This window comes from Microcaecilia unicolor, chromosome 10, assembly GCF_901765095.1.
Source record: "Microcaecilia unicolor chromosome 10, aMicUni1.1, whole genome shotgun sequence".
NCBI classification, from domain to species: domain Eukaryota; kingdom Metazoa; phylum Chordata; class Amphibia; order Gymnophiona; family Siphonopidae; genus Microcaecilia; species Microcaecilia unicolor.
The window spans coordinates 142,834,354-142,854,475 of NC_044040.1; positions in this window are offsets into that span (position 1 = coordinate 142,834,354).

The window sequence follows — 20,122 nt, forward strand, 5'->3', positions numbered from 1 at the left end:
ACTTGCCCAGAGTCACAAGGAGCTGCAGTTGGAATCAAACTCAGTTCCCCAGGATCAAAGTCCACTGCACTAACCACTAGGCTACTCCTCTACTCCAGTACCTCATGGTACCTTCTGGGAAACAGAGCAATGAAGTAATAATACAAAAAAGACAAGGTCAAAGAACTTCGAGTTTTCAAAAGTTTAATCAACTCCTACAAGATATAATCCCACCCCTAGAAACCAGATGTAGAGTCAGAGGAGGCGGAAATGGCAAAAGAAAGGTCCCAGTTAGGCAGACCATGTGAGCGAGAGTGAGGAAAGTGAAATATGCATTTGCATTCCTCACAGCTCATTAATATTATTTTCAACCCAGTGGAAGTTGTAAAGAAATATACAAAAGGGGTCAAGCTTCAAGTTTATGTCTTAATATACCACATATCAGAGATACCATCTAAGTGGTTTACAAAATAGAAAAGAAAATGAATGAAAGAAAGAAAAGGCTGACAAGGAAAAATAAAGTTACAATTCCATGTAAAAACTTCTGAGAAAATAGTGGTGAGGCACTTGTCAGTGCAATTCCATGTCAAATGTTAGGTATCCACAGTCTTGTTTGAGACCCAAAGAGTTATCATTCTGCCTCGCCTCACTCTATGCTTGGAATAAACTTCCTGAGCCCTTACACCAAGCCCCTTCCCTACCCATCTTCAAATCCTTGCTCAAAGCCCACCTCTTTAATGTTGCATTCGGCACCTAACCTTTACACCTTTCAGGAAATCTAGACTGCCCCAATTTGACTGCCCCTACTTGACTGACTGTGCATTTGTCCTTTAGATTGTAAGCTCTTTGAGCAGGGACTGTCCTTCTATGTTAAATTGTACAGCGCTGCATAACCCTAGTAGCGCTTTAGAAATGTTAAATAGTAGTAGTAGTAAAACCTTTTCAATAAGGCTTAAACATCTGAAGGGAAGGCTCCAATCATAAATAAGTTAGCAAATTATTACATAAGGCTGGTCCCATGAAGCTAAAGGTAGAGGTACAAATTCTGTCAAACTTTATTAACCAGCCAAACAAGAATAATGGGAGATTGGTTATGTTGAATATGATGGACTAATATAAGGATTTTAAAAGGGATATGGAATGAAACGGGTAGCCAGTGCTCATTTTTCCGTAGAGGTTGCATGATACTACTGTTTGACTCCCGTGGGTAATTTGGGTGGTGACTCCTAATGTAGAATCTAGCATCTTGTAGTTATAATTAAGGTTATCCTTCCCTCTGTGGATTAGTTTGTACTTGTCCATATTAAATTTCATCTGCTGTTTTGATGCCCAGTCTTCAGTTTTCCTATCTGCATATGATTTAACTGCTTTGAATAATTTGGTGTCCTCTGCAATTTTATCACCTCATTCTTTCATACCATTCCAGATCATTTATAACTATGTGAAAAAGCACATGTCCCTGTACAGATTCCTTAGGGTACTCCACCATTCAATGTTGTCCATTTAAACCTACATAAACATAAACACTCTTTGGAAGCTTTCCGTCTGCAACTCCTGATATGAAGTGTACAAACTCCACAAGGAGATCCAGTGTTTGGGGCCAAACATAGGCAACACAGAATCCATATTTCATGTATTCGTCCTAGGTAACACAGAATCTAACACTTCTTGTGTTCCTCCTAGAGCCAGGTAAGGATGTGGTACAGCCACTGCCAAGATCTAACATTCGAGTGGGCCCCCCACAACACTTGGAACCTCTGCAGGGTAAGTTTGTACTTTCTCCTCACACTTAGGCTTAATTAATAGAAAAAGAAAAAAAGAATGAATCAGGAAAATAGGGAAGGTCACCATGGGTCTGGATCAGCTCACCCATGGCTGTTATCTTGGCTCCCCTATGTTGCTCCAAGGGGAGGGGGAAGTTAATGACTGTTATTAAATTTAGATGTACAACACATCTTGAAATGTTTAACACAAGTTGTGTTATTCATTTTCCATAATAATGAACTGTTTTGAATGCATTTGCATTCCTCACAGCGCCTTAATATTATTTTCAACCTAGAGGAAGTTGTAAAGAAATATATAAAAGGGGTCTAGCTTCAAGTTTATGTCTTAATATACCACATATCAGAGATACCATCTAAGCATTTTACAAAATTTAAAAAAAATCATGAAAGAAAAGGCTGACAAGGAAAAATAAAAAAAAGTTACAATTCTATGGAACAGCTTCTGAGAAAATAGTGGGAAGTAGTTGGTGCAATTCCATGTGAAATGTTAAGTGTCCACAGTCTTGTTTGAGACCCAAAGAGTTATCAAGAGATAAAAGCCTTCTCAATAAAATATGTTTTCAGGGAACCCTTAAAAATCTGAAGGGAAGGCTCCACTCATAAATAAGTTGGCAAATTATTCCATAAGAGTGGTCCCATGAAGCTAAAGGTGGAGGTACAAATTCTATCAAAATGTATTAAATTGTGAAACAAGAATAATGAGAGGTTGGTTATGTTGAATTTGTTGGACTAATGTAAGGATTTTATAAGGGATATGGTACGAAATTGGAAGCCAGTGCTCATTTTACAGTAGTGATCACAAGATACTAGTGTTTGGCTGCCATGAATAATTTGAGTGGTGACTCTACTCCAGATCTGTTAGAACCATGTAAAAAAGCACCACTCCCTGTATAGATGTCTGTGGTACTCCACCATTCAGTTTTGTCCAATGGAAATATTGACCATTTAAACTTACATAAACACTCTTTGGAAACATAGCATCTACACCTGCAGCTCCTGCTACAAACTATAAAAACTACAAGGGGAGAAGTAGAGAAATCCAGTCTTTGAGGCTAAACATAGGCAACACAGAATCTCATTTTTCTTGTATTCCTCCTAGGCAACACAGAATCTAACACTTCTTATGTTCTTCCTAGATCCAACCAAGGATGTGGTACAGCCGCTGCCAAAGTCTAGTACTCAAGTGGGCCCACAACACTTGGAGCCTCTGCAGGGTAGGGTTGTACCTTTCTTCTCACACTGAGGCTTAGTTAATAGAAAAAGAAGAAGAAAAGAACAAATCTGGCAAAACAGTGAAGGTCTCCATGGGTCTGAATCAGCTCACAGCATGGCTCCATCTTGGCTCCCCAGGAAACTCCCAGGGGAGGGGGAAATTAATGACTCTTGTTAAGTTTAGATGTACAACACATGTTGCAAAGTTTAACACAAGTCGTGTTATTAATTTTTCATAATAATGAACTGCTTTGCACGCATATGCATTCTTCTCAGTTCTTTAATATTCATCCCAGTGGAAGTCGCAAAGAAATATAGAGAAGGGGTCAAGCTTAAAGTTTATTTACATCTTAATTTACCACATATTGGAAATAACATCTAATTGGTTTACAAAACTAAAAACATTCATGAAAGAAAAGGCTGACGTGGAAAAATAAAAAAGTTAGAATTCCATGTAAGAAGTTCTCATAAAATAGTGGAGAGGTAGTTGTCAGTACGATTCCATGTCAAATGTTAAGCATCCACAGTCTTGTACGAGACCTGTAGAGTTATCAAGATACAAAGGTGTTCTAAAAAAAAATACGTTTTAAGGGAACCCTTATATAGCTGAAGGGAAGGCTTCTATTATAAATAAGTTGGCAAATTATTTCATAAGGCTGGTCCCTTGAAGCTATAGGTGGAGGTACAAATTCTGTCAAACTTTATTAACCAGCCAAACAAGAATAATGGGAGATTGGTTATGTTGAATTTGATGGACTCATATAACGATTTTAAAAGGCATATGGAATGAAACCAGTAACCAGTGCTCATTTTTCCGTAGAGGTTACATGATACTAGTGTTTGGCTCCTGTGAGTAATTTGGGTGGTGACTCCTAATGTAGAATCTAGCATCTTGTAGTTTATAATTAAGGTTATCTTTCCCTCTGTGAATTAGTTCGCTCTTGTCCGTATTAAATTTTATCTGCTGTTTTGATGCCCAGTCTCCAATTTTGCTATCTGCAAATGATTTAACTGCTTTGAATAATTTGGTGTCCTCTGCAATTTTATCACCTCATTCTTTTATACCATTCCAGATCATTTATAACTGTGTGAAAAAGCACATGTCCCTGTACAGATTCCTTGGGGTACTCCACCATTCAATGTTGTCCAGTGGAAATATTGACCATTTAAACCTACATAAACACTCTTTGGAAGTTTTCTATCTGCAGCTCCTGATATGAACTGTAAGAACTCCACAGAGAGATCCAGTATTTGGGGCCAAACATAGGCAACACAGAATCTCATATTTCTTGTATTCCTCATTGGCAACACAGAATCTAACACTTCTTGTGTTCCTCCTAGAGCCAGCCAAGGATGTGGTACAGCCACTGCCAAGATCTGACAATCGAGTGGGCCCCCCACAACACTTGGAACCTATGCAGGGTAGGGTTGTAGTTTCTCCTCACACTTATGGCCCTGTTTACTAAGCAGCGTTGTAGGCACATTAACATTTTTAACGCACGTTAACCATGTACGCGTGTTAACCATGTACATGCTTACAATATCTCTATACGCACCTACAGGGTTAGCGCACGCGCTAAAAATACTAACACACCTTAGTAAACAGGGCCCTTAGGCTTAGTTAATAGAAAAAGAAAAAAAGAATGAATCAGGCAAAATAGAGAAGGTCTCCATGGGTCTGGATCAGCTCACAGCATGGCTGCTATCTTGGCTCCCCTCTGTTGGTCCAAGGGGAGGGGGAAGATAATGACTGATATTAAAGTTAGATGTACAACACATTTTGAAAATTTTAACACGTTGTGTTATTTATTTTGCATGATAATTAACTGTTTTGAATGCATTTGCATTCCTCATAGCTTATTAATATTATTTTCAACCCAGTGGAAGTTGTAAACAAATATACAAAACGGATCAAGCTTCAATTTTATGTCTTAATATACCACATATCAGAGATACCATCTAAACGGTATACAAAAGTTTAAAAAAATTCATGTAAGAAAAGGCTGACAAGGAAAAATAAAAAATTTACAACTCCTCATTATCTGCATATGATCTAACAGCTTTGATTAATTTGATGTCATCTGTAAATTCCATCACCTTACTCTTTTTTCACATTCCAGATCAGTTAGAACCAAGTTAAAAAGCACAAGTCCCTGTACATATTTCTGTGGTACTCCACTTTTAAGCTTGTCCACAGAAAACATTGACCATTTAAACCTACATAAACACTCTTTGGAAATGTTCCATCTACAGCTTCAGCTCCTGCTATGAACTATAAAAACTCCAACGGGAGAACTAGAGAGATCCCGTTTTTGGGGCTGAACATAGGCAATAGAGAATCTCACTTTTCTTGCATTCCTCCTAGGCAACACAGGATCTAACACTTCTTGTGTTCTTCCTAGAGACAACCAAGGATGTGGTACAGCCACTACCAATACCTACCACAGAAGTGGGCCCACCACAACCCTTGGATCCTCTGCAAGGTAGGGTTTTTCTTTCTTCTTACACTTAGGCTTAGTTAATAGAAGAAGAAGAAGAAGAAAAGAATGAATCAGGCAAAACAGTGAAGGTCTCCATGAGTCTGAATCAGCTAATAGCATGGCTGCCATCTTGGCTCCCCAGGACACTCCCAGGGGAGGGGGAAATTAATGACTCTTGTTAAGTTTAGATATACAACACGTCTTGCAAAGTTTAATACAAATAGTGTTATTCATTTTTTATAATAATGAACTGTTTGCATATGCATTCTTCACAGCTCTTTAATATTATTTTCATCCCAATGGAAGTTGCAAAGAAATATAGAGAAGGGATCAAGCTTAAAGTTTATTTATGTCTTAATTTACCACATATTAGAGATACCATCTAAGCAGTTTACAAAACTAAAAACATTCATAAAAGAAAAGGCTGATGAGAAAAAATAAAAAAGTTAGAATTTTATGTAAGAAGGTCTCAGAAAACAGCAGGGAGGTAGTTGTCAGTACAATTCCATGTCAAATGTTAAGGGTCCACAGTCTTGTTGAGGACCCATAGAGTTATCAAGAGATAAAGGCCTTCTCAAAACAATATGTTTTAAGAGAAGGCTCCAATTATAAATAAGTTGGCAATGTGGTCAGCCGCTGATGGCCAGCGTTTTGTCCCCTGAGCAGCAAGTGCGGGACCGCTGTGCATCGACCTGCCCACAGATGAAAGGGTTGGCGAGTCCTTTGATTAGCGCCGGTGAAGGAGCGTCAATGCTCTTGGACCTGGAAAAACAACTCCATTGCTCCCGAATTATTCAACCACCATGTCCAAAGGAGTGGAGGAGTGAGTTAGAGGCATATGCTGAAACGGAGGACGTTTACAGCAGAACCCGAATCGGCGGAACCACTCCTAAACACCTCAAGAGAAATCATCTTGGAGTTTTTGGCTTCCGTGGAGGTCACATTGAATACCATCTGGAAGGCGCTTCGGGACCTAACGGCGGTAGTAAATAACTTTGTTTCAGATATGATCTTATTGGAGAGTTGCATGGACAATTTGACTGAAACCTCTGAGAGTGAAAAAAGTGATATGACAGATGAAGTTCTGTACAAGCAAGAAGTGGTCATGATCTTGAAAATAATAATGGACCAGAGACTTTGAATAATAAGGTGGATGTTTTTGTGGATGATTAATGTCGAGATTATTGTTTTTCCCAGTTCCAGGTATTGACTCCTAAAGTTTTCCTCAAAAATATTTCCTTAATTATTACTTTGAAAGGAGTGAAGCCTGTGAAAACTGGGATTGCTTTAATCAGTGGGATTTGAATTAGAGATTTAATATGTATCATTAAATAATTTCTGGTTTTTAAAAGAGAGAAAATGTAATCAGATGTATTATTTCTAACTAAAATCTGGATAATAAGTATGTTCTCAATGAAATGAATTGACTATACGCCGTATTTGGTCTTGAGGAAGCCAACCAGATGATCAATGTGTAATAATGAAGTAGATGAGTAATATCTAGGGATAATCAGGTTAATACCATGCTTTCTTTTTTCTGTTTACTGTTTAATAGATCTCCTTGTCTTATTTCACTCTCCCTATTTTTCTTCACTTTGTGGTCTAAGAAAGAGAAAGATTGTATATAATCCATATATCTAGTTGGGATTGTTTTCTTCTTATATTGTATTAATGTGCAATCAGCTCTGTATTACTGTTTGCAAGTGACCCTTGTAAAATGAAAAATTATAAATAAATGAGTTTAAAAAAAATAAATTAATTAATAAGTTGGCAAATTATTTCGTAAGGCTGGCCCCATGAAGCTGAATGTGGAGGTACAAATTCTGTCAAATTTTATTAATCAGCGATACAAGAATAATGGAAGATTGGTTATGTTGAATTTGATGGACTAATATAAGGATTTTAAAAGAGATATGGAATGAAACTGGTAGGCAGTGCTCATTTTTCCATAGAGGTTACATGATACTAGTGTTTGCCTCCCGTAGGTAATTTGGGTGGTGACTCCTAATGTAGAACCTAGCCATCTTTTAGTTATAATTAAGGATATCCTTCCCCTCTATGGTTTAGTTTGCACGTGTCCATATTAAATTTCATCTGCTATTTGGATGCCCAGTCTCCAGTTTTGCAAAGTAATCCTGCAATTTCTCATTATCTGCATATGATTTAACTGCTTTGAAGAATTTGGTGTCTTCTGCAAATTTTATCACCTCACTCTTTTTTCCCATTCCAGATCATTTATAACTAAGTGAAAAAGCACATGTTCCTGTATAGATTCCTGGGGGGTACTTCACCATTCAGTTTTGTCCAGTGGGAATATGACCATTTAAACCTACATAAATATAAACACTCTCTGGAAGATCCACTGGCACAAGTAGAGAGGTCTAGGCTGTGGGGCTGAACATAGGCAACATAGAATCTCATACTTCTTGTGTTCCTCCCAGGCAACACAGAATCTAATACTTCTTGTGTCCTTCCTAGAGCCAACCAAGGATGTGGTACAGCCACTGCCAATACCTACCACAGAAGTGGGCCCACCTCAACCCTTGGATCCTCTGCAAGGTAAGGTTTTTCTTTCTTCTTACACATAGGCTTGGTTAATAGAAGAAGAAGAAAAGAATGAATCAGGCAAAACAGTGAAGGTCTCCATGGGTCTGAATAAGCTAATAGCATGACTGCCATCTTGGCTCCCCAGGACACCCCCAGGGGAGGGGGAAATTAATGACTCTTGTTAAGTTTAGATATACAACACGTCTTGCAAAGTTTAACACAAATAGTGTTATTCATTTTTCATAATAATGAACTGCTTTGCATGCATATGCATTCTTCACAGCTCTTTAATATTATTTTCATCCCAATGGAAGTTGCAAAGAAATATAGAGAAGGGATCAAGCTTAAAGTTTATTTATGTCTTAATTTACCACATATTGGAGATACCATCTAAGCAGTTTACAAAACTAAAAACATTCATAAAAGAAAAGGCTGATGAGAAAAAATAAAAAAGTTAGAATTTCATGTTAGAAGGTCTCAGAAAACAGCAGGGAGGTAGTTTGTCAGTACGATTCCATGTCAAATGTTAAGGGTCCACAGTCTTGTTCAGGACCCATAGAGTTATCAAGAGATAAAGGCCTTCTCAAAAAAATACATTTTAAGAGAAGGCTCCAATTATAAATAAGTTGGCAAATTAATTCATAAGGCTGGCCCCATGAAGCTGAATGTGGAGGTACAAATTCTGTCAAACTTTATTAACCAGCCAAACAAGAATAATGGAAGATTGGTTATGTTGAATATGATGGACTAATATAAGGATTTTAAAAGGGATATGGAATGAAACTGGTAGGCAGTGCTCATTTTTCCGTAGAGGTTACGTGATACTAGTGTTTGGCTCCCGTGGGTAATTTGGGTGGTGACTCCTAATGTAGAGCCTAGCCATCTTGTAGTTATAATTAAGGTTATCCTTCCCCTCTATGGTTTAGTTTGCACTTGTCTATATTAAGTTTCATCTGCTATTTGGATGCCCAGTCTCCAGTTTTGCAAAGTAATCCTGCAATTTCTCATTATCTGCATATGATTTAACTGCTTTGAAGAATTTGGTGTTTTCTGCAAATTTTATCACCTCACTCTTTTTTCCCATTCCAGATCATTTATAACTAAGTGAAAAAGCACATGTTCCTGTATAGATTCCTGGGGGTACTTCACCATTCAGTTTTGTCCAATGGGAATATGACCATTTAAACCTATATAAATATAATCAATCTCTGGAAGATCCACTGGCAGAAGTAGAGAGGTTCAGACTTTGGGGCTGAACATAGGCAACATAGAATCTCATACTTCTTGTGTTCCTCCCAGGCAACACAGAATCTAATACTTCTTGTGTCCTTCCTAGAGCCAACCAAGGATGTGGTACAGCCACTGCCAATACTTACCACAGAAGTGGGCCCACCACAACCCTTGGATCCTCTGCAAGGTAGGGTTTTTCTTTCTTCTCAAACTTAGGCTTAGTTAATAGAAGAAGAGAAAAAGCGTGAATGAGGCAAAACATGGAAGGTCTCCATGTGTCTGGAAGAGCTTTGAGCTTGCCATCATGGCCCCCTTAGGACACTCCCAGGAAGGGGGAAATTAATGACTGTTGTTAAGTTTAGATGTATAGCGCATCTTGAAAGTCAAATACAAGTTGTGCTATTCATTTTCCATAGTAATGAACTGTTTTTCATGCATTTGCATTTCTCACAGCTCATTAATATTGTATTCAACTCATTGGAAGTTGTAAAGAAATATGCAAAAGGGATGAAGCTTAAAGTTTATTTATGTTTTAATATACCACATATTGGAAATACCATCTAAGCAGTATACAAAACTAAAAAATTTCATGGAAGAAAAGGCTGACAAGGAAAAAGAAATAAGTTACAATTTGATGTAAAATGTTCAGAGCAAATAGTGGGGAGGTTGTTGTCAGTGTGATTCCATGTCAAATGTTAAGTGTCCACTGTCTTATTCAAGACCCATAGAGGCCTTCTAAAAAAAAAAAAAAAGATTTCTGGGGACCCTTAACTAACGAAAGGGAAGGCTCCAGTCATAAATAAGTTGGCTAATTATTCTATTAGCTGGTCCCATGAGGCTAAAGATGGAGGTACGAATTGTGTCAAACTTTATTTGTTTGAAGTAGGGGACAGTCAGAAATTGTTTATGTTAAGAGCACAGAGCTTTTGAAGGTGTGTAGGGTATTAGCAGGCAAAACAAAAATAATGGAAGGTTGGTTATGTTGAATTTGACAGACTAAGTAAGGTTTTATAAGAGATATGGAACAAAAATGGTAGCCAGTGCTTATTTTTCAGAAGAGAGGTCACGTGATACCAGCATTTGGCTCCCGTGAGTAATTTGACCATTGTATTCTGTATATGCTATAGACCTTTTAGTTCAGTTGAATGTGTACCCTGAAAAAGGACATTGCATAGTCCAGCTGATTAAGAATTAAGGAGTAAAGTAGTATATGTAGTGAGTTTTCATCAAAGAACGAGCACCTCAAACGAATCTGTTTTAGTTTGAAGAAGCTTTTCTAGATAAGAAAGGACATGTGGGAACAGAACATTAATTTGTCATCTAGAATTATTCCAAAGATTCATATGGAGTTAACTATTTCAATATGGGCTCCTGCCGTAGTATGTAGATGTAGTATCTTCACAGATTCCATCCTGTTAAATATTAAGGCTTTTGTTTTTATTTTCTGGATTTAATTTTAGCGTGTGAGACTGTAACCAATTTGCAATACTAATTAATTTAAAATATCTTGAAGTCAGTTTCTCAAAATGGGTTAGTTTTATGCATTCTATGACAGGAATTAACCTTGCTCCTCAACCTGGGCATGTGGTGTATATTCTTAGTTTCTCAAATTTACTGCTATCACTCACCATAAAACTTGCATTGTGCCAAAAAGAGTTTCTCTCTGGGGTTTGTAAGATGTAACACATACAAGCAACCTATTCAAGTGTGTTTGAAAATTCTTTTTGATCAAGTCTGTGGCACCCAAAATGATGGGAAATATTTCTGTATGTTTCTGTCACATCATCTTGATCTCAGGCTTCATTTGTTGGTACTTGAAAATATTCTCTCTTTCCACATGGTCCACAGAGTAATCGCTTGAGACCTGAAGTACGTGCGGTACTTGAGGCTGCTGCTAGAGTTCTTGGCAGCCATTTTCAGGAGCAGCTAGCACCGGGCCTGCCCATTTCCCCCCTAGGCCACCAGGGACCATGCCTGAGGGGGGCTTGTGGGGGTGTCCGAGCTTGGGCCATATGGTATTTTCTTTGGAGAGGGTAGTGGGAGGATCTGAAGGGGGGATAAGCAAGGTTTGGGGGTGGGAGGGGGTTATTAAAGAGGGTGCTATGCTGTTCTGGGGGTGAAAGGGAGGATTGGAAGGGGATTCGCAGGAGCACATGTACCACAACCCGGAGGTTAAGTGGGCCCCAGCTAACATTCAGACCAGAGCCCAGTTAACCTCACCGCATAAAGTTAGAACAGCCTTTATGCTGTCCTAACGTTTTGTGGTAAACCTAACCAGTCAGCGAACTGAATATCGCCACTAACCAACTAGGTCATTGCTCCACCATAACTCTGCCTCTGGCCCATCCCTATCCTCGTCAGTTAGGAAATGGCCATTTAGAGGGATATTCTGTGGCACTGCCCAGTTAAATGCCAATGAATATCCGATAGCCCCGGACAAGCGATTTAAACAGCAAGGAGCCTCTCCTGGCCATTTAAATAAATTTGAATATCAGGCCCTTAGCATGCAAATGGCATTTACATTTAGGAAGTCAGTGTTTTCTGCTACAGAGTTTAAAGAAACCCAAATCTGTAGGTGGTGGGATTCAAGCAGCAAAAGTCAAAGTGGGTGCTAATATTAATATACTGTATTCATTCATGTAGATGGCATTTTCATCACTGTTCTTTCAAATCCAGTTTCTAGGCAGAAACGTGAACAAATAAAAAAAAAACTGGAAGCCATCTATGGACCTGATGGAATCCTAGGTAATAATTCTTTGCTATTATTTACAATACCTGGTGTTTTACATGAACACAAGTCATTTTGGGTACTGTGCATAAATTCAATGGTACATGCAATAAATAGCACCTCGTATTGTGTGAACCAATCAGATTCCATTCCGCATAAGGTCATGTCTGGCATTGTTCCAAATATGGCTGCTTTCAGAGCTACTTGGGAAATTACATAAGCAGCTGAAAAGTTTACAAAAATAACTTAGCAGTAACCTTTCTAATTTGATAGATGAGTTCTGTTCATTGTAATGTATGTGTAACCCCCAAGGAGATTTCCCTCCTGCAGGGTGAGGGTGGGGGAATCTCCTGGGGGTCACTGGGTTGAATGGGAGCTAGAAGAGCTGCCTACTGTGGGCGGAGAGGGAGAGGGGATGGGGTGAAAAGAGAAATAAAAGTGCTAAGCACTGTTAGAGCGGGGTCTTTGGTTGCCCAGTCCCTGCTGAGACTCTAAGCACCAAGGGGGAATCCCAGACATGGGAAAGTGGATCTCTGCAACTGTAGGTCAAGTTTAACCTCTGCTGAGGAGCAGAGGTGATAGGAACCAGCTTCCCTGAGCTGGGAAGCCATGTGTGTAAGAAAGGAGCACCTGGTGGAAAGGCATCCCAGGCAGGAGAGAAGTGGGCACTTGCTGTGACTGCCTGATTTATTTTTAAGAGCTGGTTCCTGAGAGAATTGGGGGGTGGGGATGCCCTCCGGCCTACTCAAGACTTCTCTGGCCCCGGCCTGTACCCAGCCAGAAAGACTTTTTTTTTTGTGAGCCAAGAAACCCTCACCAAGAGCTCAGTCAGGAGTTTAGTCATATATTGCTGGAGCAAGGGTTACAGATATTTTTGAAGTATTAGCCAGGACCTATTGAAAGGGTCAAGGAAACCATATACAATCTGTAATATGCAGCCATTATAATTCAAGAGAGCAGAAAAGAAGAATTTACAATTCAGAACTGATCTTACGAACTGGAGTTTTGCTTAGCAGCTTTTTCAATCAAGGAATAAAATGTTTTTTTAAACAGCAGTGCCAGCAGAATTATGTTTTAGTTGATTGATTTGGCAATTAAAACAAAAACTACCATGTATGGTCTCTTTTTTTGTTTGTTTTTGCTGTGATTTTTATTTCACTTCTAAGGAGATAACTGCATTTCACATATTTAAAAGCTCCTCCTACTGAGATTCATAATGGTGGGGCAGGCAAAGTAAATTCTTCAGCCTGCTAAATAGGAGGTGGTAAGTGCTCCTGCATTTATTTTTTTCAGATACTGCATACTAATAGGAGCACTAGCACATGACCTAAAAAACATTTTTTAAACCCTACAATAATGCCACTTTAAATCTGGGCGTAATGTTCAGGAAAGTCCTGTGTTATAAAATGCTAAGCTCAGGTTCTACTGCACCTTTAGGCTTCTAAAATTTGTGACCTATTTTCAGTCAAACTTAAGAGCACGTTTCAGCTAAAAATTAAACTTATGCTTATAAAATTAGGCATATAATTCATTTGCATAGGTTTATACACCTAGTTTATGAGCCTAGTTCTGAAAATCAATGCTAAGCTCCAAACTTTTTATTCCTGCCCTAAATCTGTCCCAGTTTCCACCCACTTTTTATGCTCCTAAATTTAGTAGTTTAGTGGAATTTGTAGCATAAGTTTAAACACTGAGTGCTAGTAAAGTTTCAAAGAGACCAATTTAGGAGCATAACTCTTAAAGACAGGAGTATGAGTCCTGTAAATATTAGACCTTTAGGGGAAATTCTACAACTGGGTGCCTCCATTTTGGCAACCTGAGCAGTCAGAGACGAATCTGTACTGGAACCTGGACCTCCAGATTCTGTTCTTGAATACTAGCATAACCTGTATCGATGTGTCTTTTACACACTTGCAGTTACACCAGCCACAGATCTGGTGTAACTGCAGACACGTAAATGCGGCAGGGACACACATAACTGGGAGCCCTGTCCATGGCCCACCCATGTTAATGCCCCTTCCTTGCATTTACATGCTATTCTGCTTATTTTCGAAAGAGAAAAATGCCTATAGTGCAACCTAAATCGGGAGATAGACGTTTATCTCGCAAAGGCGCCCAAATCGGTATAATCGAAAGCCGATTTTGGGCGTTTCCAACTGCACTCTGTCACGGAAACGAATAAAGTTGACGGGGGCGTGGTGGAGGCAGAACGGGGGCGTGGTTATCAGCTGAGGAGAGATGGGCGTCTTTAGCTGATAATAAAAAAAAAGGCTTTTTTACCGCGATATTGGGTCACTTTTTTTTTCACGAACAAGTCCCAAAAAAGTGCCCCAACTGACCAGATGACCACTGGAGGGAATCGGGGATGACCTCCCCGGACTCCCCCAGTGGTCACTAACCCCTCCCACCAAAAGACCCCATTTTAAAAACTTTTTTCCCAGCCTGTATACCAGCCTCAAATGCCGTACCCACCTCCATGACAGCAGAATGTGTTCGATCCTCTCACAGCCTTTCCCTGGGTCAGATGTGGCTCTCGGGTGCACTACAGGGTCACATCAGCATTGCATTGTGGTGGGTGTAGGGTATTGGGCTCCGTGATTTCATTAGCTTGTGTTACAGTTGGTAGGCTCTTCTCCCATGGTGCTTTTCCCCCTGCCTACTGGGTCAGAGTGTGCCCTGTTGTGTTTCCTGTTGTAGTCCATGCGGTAGTGGCCATTTTTGTAAGCCAGTTTTAGTTCCCTTTCCTGTGTTAGCCACGTTAGAGAACTTAGTTCTTATCTTGAATGTGGCTGAAAGAGGGCATTGTACAGCATTCTGCCAGCTCTGACCTACTGCTCATCTCAGTACCAGGGAGACTTGTTGCCAGTGGGGCACAACCTCTGATCTGCAGTTAACTGTGAGTAAGCGTGCTTATTCCAATAAAGGACGTTTTGGAAGAGATTAGTCTTCAGGTGTCAACTGGTGTGCCAATGTTATAAAGCAGCAACCAGTCCTAGAGGCCTGCGTGTATGCAGGTCCCTGGAGCACTTTTAGTGGGTACCGCAGTGCACTTCAGCCAGGTGGCCCCAGGTCCATCCCCCCCCCCCCCCCACCTGTAACACTTGTGCTGGTAAATGGGAGGCCTCCAAAACCCACTGTACCCACATGTAGGTGCCCCTTCACCCCTAAGAGCTATGGTAGTGTTGTACATTTGTGAGTAGTGGGTTTTGGGGGAGGGGGTTGGGAGCTCAGCACCCGTGGTAAGGGAGCTATGCATGTGGGAGCTTTTTCTGAAGTCCACCACACTGACCTCTAGGGTGCCCAGTTGGTGTCCTGGCATATCAGGGGGGCCAGTGTACTACCAATCCTGGCCCCTCCCACGACCAAATGGCTCGGATTAGGACGTTTTTGAGCTGGGCGTTTTTAATTTCCATTATCGCTAAAAAAAAACCAAATGCCCAGCTCAAAAACGTCCATTTTTTCGAAAATACGGTTTGGCCCACCCCTTCACGGACCCGTTCTCGGAGATAAATGCCCATGGAGATAGGCATTTCCGTTCGATTATGCCCCTCTATATAAGTTATATACCATTACAGAATAGCATATTTTGCGGGTAAGTGTACACTTACACAAGTGCTAGTATTCTGTACATTTACCTGTCCAAAAGGCACATAAATATGAGCACCTAGATTATAGAATTGCCCTTCATGTACTTAAATGTGGACAATACTGAGGGTAGGAAGTCGTCTTAGCTTTCTAGTGCTGAACAAACATATGTCTAAGGCCTCTAAGTTTTAACTGACAATCACAGGGGCTGTAGGTCCAGCTCAGAATCGGTCATTTATTTATAATATTAAGATAAAGAAAAGCAATTTAAATATAAGACCAAGGTCTGCAATTTCTGTACCAAAACTAGCACTATCAGAAGGCTTTTATTGCACAGTTAATCAGTGTTTGAAAAGTACAGTAATTCTCTTATAATATTAGCTGATGCCTGTAGAAGAAACTGGGTTTTGCTATACTTATGCACCCTGTTCCCACCTCCTGGATACACCTCTCGTTACTACTCAATTCTAGAGCTAAGTACCATAGACCACTTGTGAACCCTGACATAGATGTGTTGATGGGGAAGGATCTTTACCTTCAGAGTCCACAGAAACATTGCACACAAAAGTGAACATTTTAGCTGCAGATTTCATGCAAGAAATTACAAGAAAATAGAGGTTTCTGATCCTTCATTTCCATACTCTCCTAGGACACCATAACGCCCCTGCTGTTTTTTAGATTCTCAAGCACTGTTCTTATATCTGTTTCTCCAAACTATTTGAATTTCAGCCAAAAGTAATAGAAAATGATCCACTTTAAGATGTCTGGGAGTATCTATATGGGTGTTGAAGTCACCCAGAATCACAAGATTACAGTGTGGTTCTCCAGCCTCAAGGACAGAGAAAGAAGGCAATAAAAAATGTAAAAGTATAAAGGAAGGGGGAGGAGAAGAAGTAGTTTAACAACTAAAACCTCTGAAGGTTCATAGAAAACAACTGATGCTTCTCTTAGCTGTATCATGCACTTCCTTGTTATCAAACAGATGAATCCATTACAAGTGGGTTGTGTCTATCAACCAGCAGGGGGAGATAGAGAGCACTGAAAAACCATAGTGCCTCATGGCCAGCTAGCTCCATCTGCCTCTTCAGTATTCTCTATCTCCCCAGCAGGGTGGACGCAGCTTGTTCAAGCTCCTTCAGAAATCTGCCTGGGGTGGCTCCTGTGCTGTTGCCAGTTGTAGCAGGGGTGTTGTGGCTGATGGTGCCCACTTTAAAGGCACATAGGTACGCCCTTTCCCTGCCTTACCCGGCCCCCAATGTGGATGTAGACACATAGGCAAGCCCTGTCCCTGTCTTTGCCCACGCTGTGGATGCAGGCAAATAGGTTCGCCCTTTCACTGCCTTTCCCACGCTACTGGTCCTCCGGAGTGGAAAAAGTTGCCTCTTGCGCTGTTGCCTCTAACTTTCCTCACAGCGTCAAAAAAAAAAAAAAAAAAAGAAAAGTCGCTCCGCGCTGTAGTGCTGCAATCCAAGAAAAGAGGCTTTCCTTCAGTTTGTGCAGCGGATCGGAGCTCTGTCGACTTGTTCCGGAGAGGTAAGAACATTTTGAAGCTCCTCCGGGGTGGGCCCGCGTTCGGGGCGATTTTGGCATGAATCTGCCATTTTGAATTTCCCTGACAGATGGCTGCAGGACAAGCGCAGAAGGGTGGATTCCCCTTCAGAGAGTGGCGCACCCCCATGTTCCCCCCCGTGGTCGGGATGTGAGGAGTCTGAGGGGTCTGGCAGGCCCTCGTGGTCTGGAGAGCCGGAGGAAGGTGCAGGATTGCCACTGGATCCGGATGATCCTTCTGCGGTGAGGATTTTCCACCACGATGAGCTGCCAGCACTGATTTCTAATGCACTGCAGGCCCTCTGTATCGAAGATCCTGTGAGTGCTGAGCTCTCCTCTGCTAATCCAAGGATGACAAGTACTAAGAAGCCTGCTCGAGCCTTTCCTTTGCATGACTCCATCCAATAGCTTATTTCAGCTCAATGGGTTGACCCCAAGGGGTCTTTGAAAGTTGCCAGGGTTATGGGGCAATTATACCCTCTAAGTGAGAATTTGGCGCGCCTAGCTGTGCTTAAAGTGGATGCCCTAGTCACAGCTGTGACAAAGAAAACTACCCTTCCGGTTGAAGGAGGAGTTGCCCTGAAGGACATGCAGGACCGACGCCTTGAATCAGCTATAAAGCTGTCCTTTGAGATTTCAGGCCTATCCTTACGGGCATCTGCATGCAGCTGTTACGCTGCCCGAGCCTGCCTTGCTTGGTTACAACAGGCAGTGGAACAGCCCGGAGATGGAGCGGAGCCCCTTGCGGAGGTGGCACCGCGGATGGAGTCGGCCTTGTCTTTCTTGGCTGACGCCCTTTATGATCTGGTCAGAGCTTCGGCTAAACAGATGGCTTTGGCGGTGGTGCCTCGCCACCTGTTGTGGCTACGGCATTGGGCGGCTGACATGGCCTCTAAGTAAAGGTTGGTGAAGTTGCCCTTTCGAGGCCTTCTCCTATTTGGTGAGGAGTTGAAGATCATTGTTAAAGGCCTGGGGGATGCTAAACCCCAGCGCTTACCCGAGGACAGGCCGCGGCCTTCCTCCAAGGGTCAGGCGGTTCCCTCTTCTTACAGACCTCGTTTCAGAGAAGCTCGAAGGTACCGCCCAGGGCGTTCTGCTGGGTTCACTTCTCATGCCCATTTTCAGCAGAGGAACTCCTTTCGCTCGGACAAATGTTCCGCAGCAGCTGGCTCAAGGCCTGGAGTTCAAGGACGACCCTCTTAATGATGGTGCGCCGGCCCTCTCCTCGCGCCCTGACTTTCCCTCTTTCACGAGGAGTGAGCCAAGATTTCCTCAGATCAGTGGGTCTTGGACCTGATCAGAGATGGCTACAGAATAGAATTCAAATCCCCGATAAGAGACGTGTTTGTGGAGTCCCGATGCGGTTCTGCCGCCAAACGGACGGCGGTAGAGGAGACCTTACAAGGCTTGATTCACCTAGGGGCGGTGTGCCCGGTGCGTCCCGCCGAGCTCAGCTCTGGCCGTTACTCCATTTACTTTGTGGTGCTGCGAAAAGGAGGGTCTTTTCGGCCAATCCTAGACTTAAAAGAAGTCAACAAGTCTCCGAGAGTGCGGCATTTTCACATGGAAACCCTGCGCTCTGTCATTGCAGCGGTACAGCCAGGAGAGTTTCTCACGTCTCTGGACCTGAAAGAAGCTTACTTGCACATACCAATTTGGCCCCCACACCAGAGGTTTCTGCGGTTTGCGGTGATGGGAAAACATTTCCAGTTTCGGGCCTTGCCTTTTGGCCTCACCACAGCTCCCCGAACCTTTTCCAAGCTAATGGTGGTAGTAGCTGCCTTTCTCAGGTGAGAGGGTAGCCAGGTTCACCCGTACCTAGACGACTGGCTCATCAGAGCGGACTCTGCAGAAGAGAGTCATCATGTTACAGCCAGAGTGGCCTCAGTACTGCGATCTCTGGTCTGGGTCGTCAATATAGCCAAAGTCACCTGACCCCCTCTCAATGTCTGGAATATTTGGGGGTCCGGTTCGCCACAGCCTCGGGGTATGTTTACCTACCCGAGCAAAGGCGGTGCAAGCTTCAGAACCAGGTCTGTCTGCTCCTGAGGATGCCTCGCCCCCGAGCTTGGGACATTGTCCAGCTGTTGGGGTCGATGACAGCCACCTTAGAAGTGGTGCCATGGGCGAGAGTGCACCTGAGACCTCTGCAGTGTTCCCTGCTTCAACGATGGTCTCCAATATCTCAGGATTATCAATGCAGACTCACGTGGCTCCCTGCGGCCCAGCTCAGTATGGAGTGGTGGCTCTCAGACAGCATGCTGCAGCGAGGAATGCCGCTAGCGGTCCCCGATTGGTGCCTGGTGGTAACAGATGCCAGCCTGCAGGGCTGGGGTGCACATTGCTGGGGAAGGCATGGCCAGGGTCTCTGGACACCTGAGGAGTCGGTGTGGTCCATCAATCGCTTGGAGTTCAAAGCGATATTTCAGGCGCTTCTGGCCTTTCAATTGACCCTGGAAGGATTGGCTGTCAGAGTACAGCATGGCTATTGAGAGGGCGCAATTGAGAGACAAGGGCTATTCCAGTAAAGGTCATTTCCACTCTCCTACAGGTCCACAATGGTTCCACTTCCGTGGCTTATGCCAGGATTTGGCACCAATTTGAGGCTTGGTGTGCTTCTAAAGCGATCACACCCATGCGGGCTTCTGTCTCGCCGATACTTGACTTTTTGCAGGATGGTTTACAAAAAGGCTTGGCCTATAATTCCCTGCGTGTTCAAGTGGCAGCCTTAGCATGTTTTCGAGGGAAGGTCGCTGGCCTCTCTGGCTGCTTGCCTGGATGTGGCACGGTTTCTCAGAGGGGTGCTTCAGCTCCGTCCTCCCGTGTGGGCTCCCTGTCCGGCCTGGAACCTGGGGTTAGTTTTAAAGACCCTTCAGTGTTCACCCTTCGAGCCACTTAGGCGAGATTTGGAGAAGGATTGACCTTAAAAACGGTCTTTTTGGTGGCCATTACATCGGCGAGATGGGTATCTTTGCTCCAGGCGCTGTCCTGTCAAGACCCATTTCTGCAATTCTCAGAGTCCAGAGTTA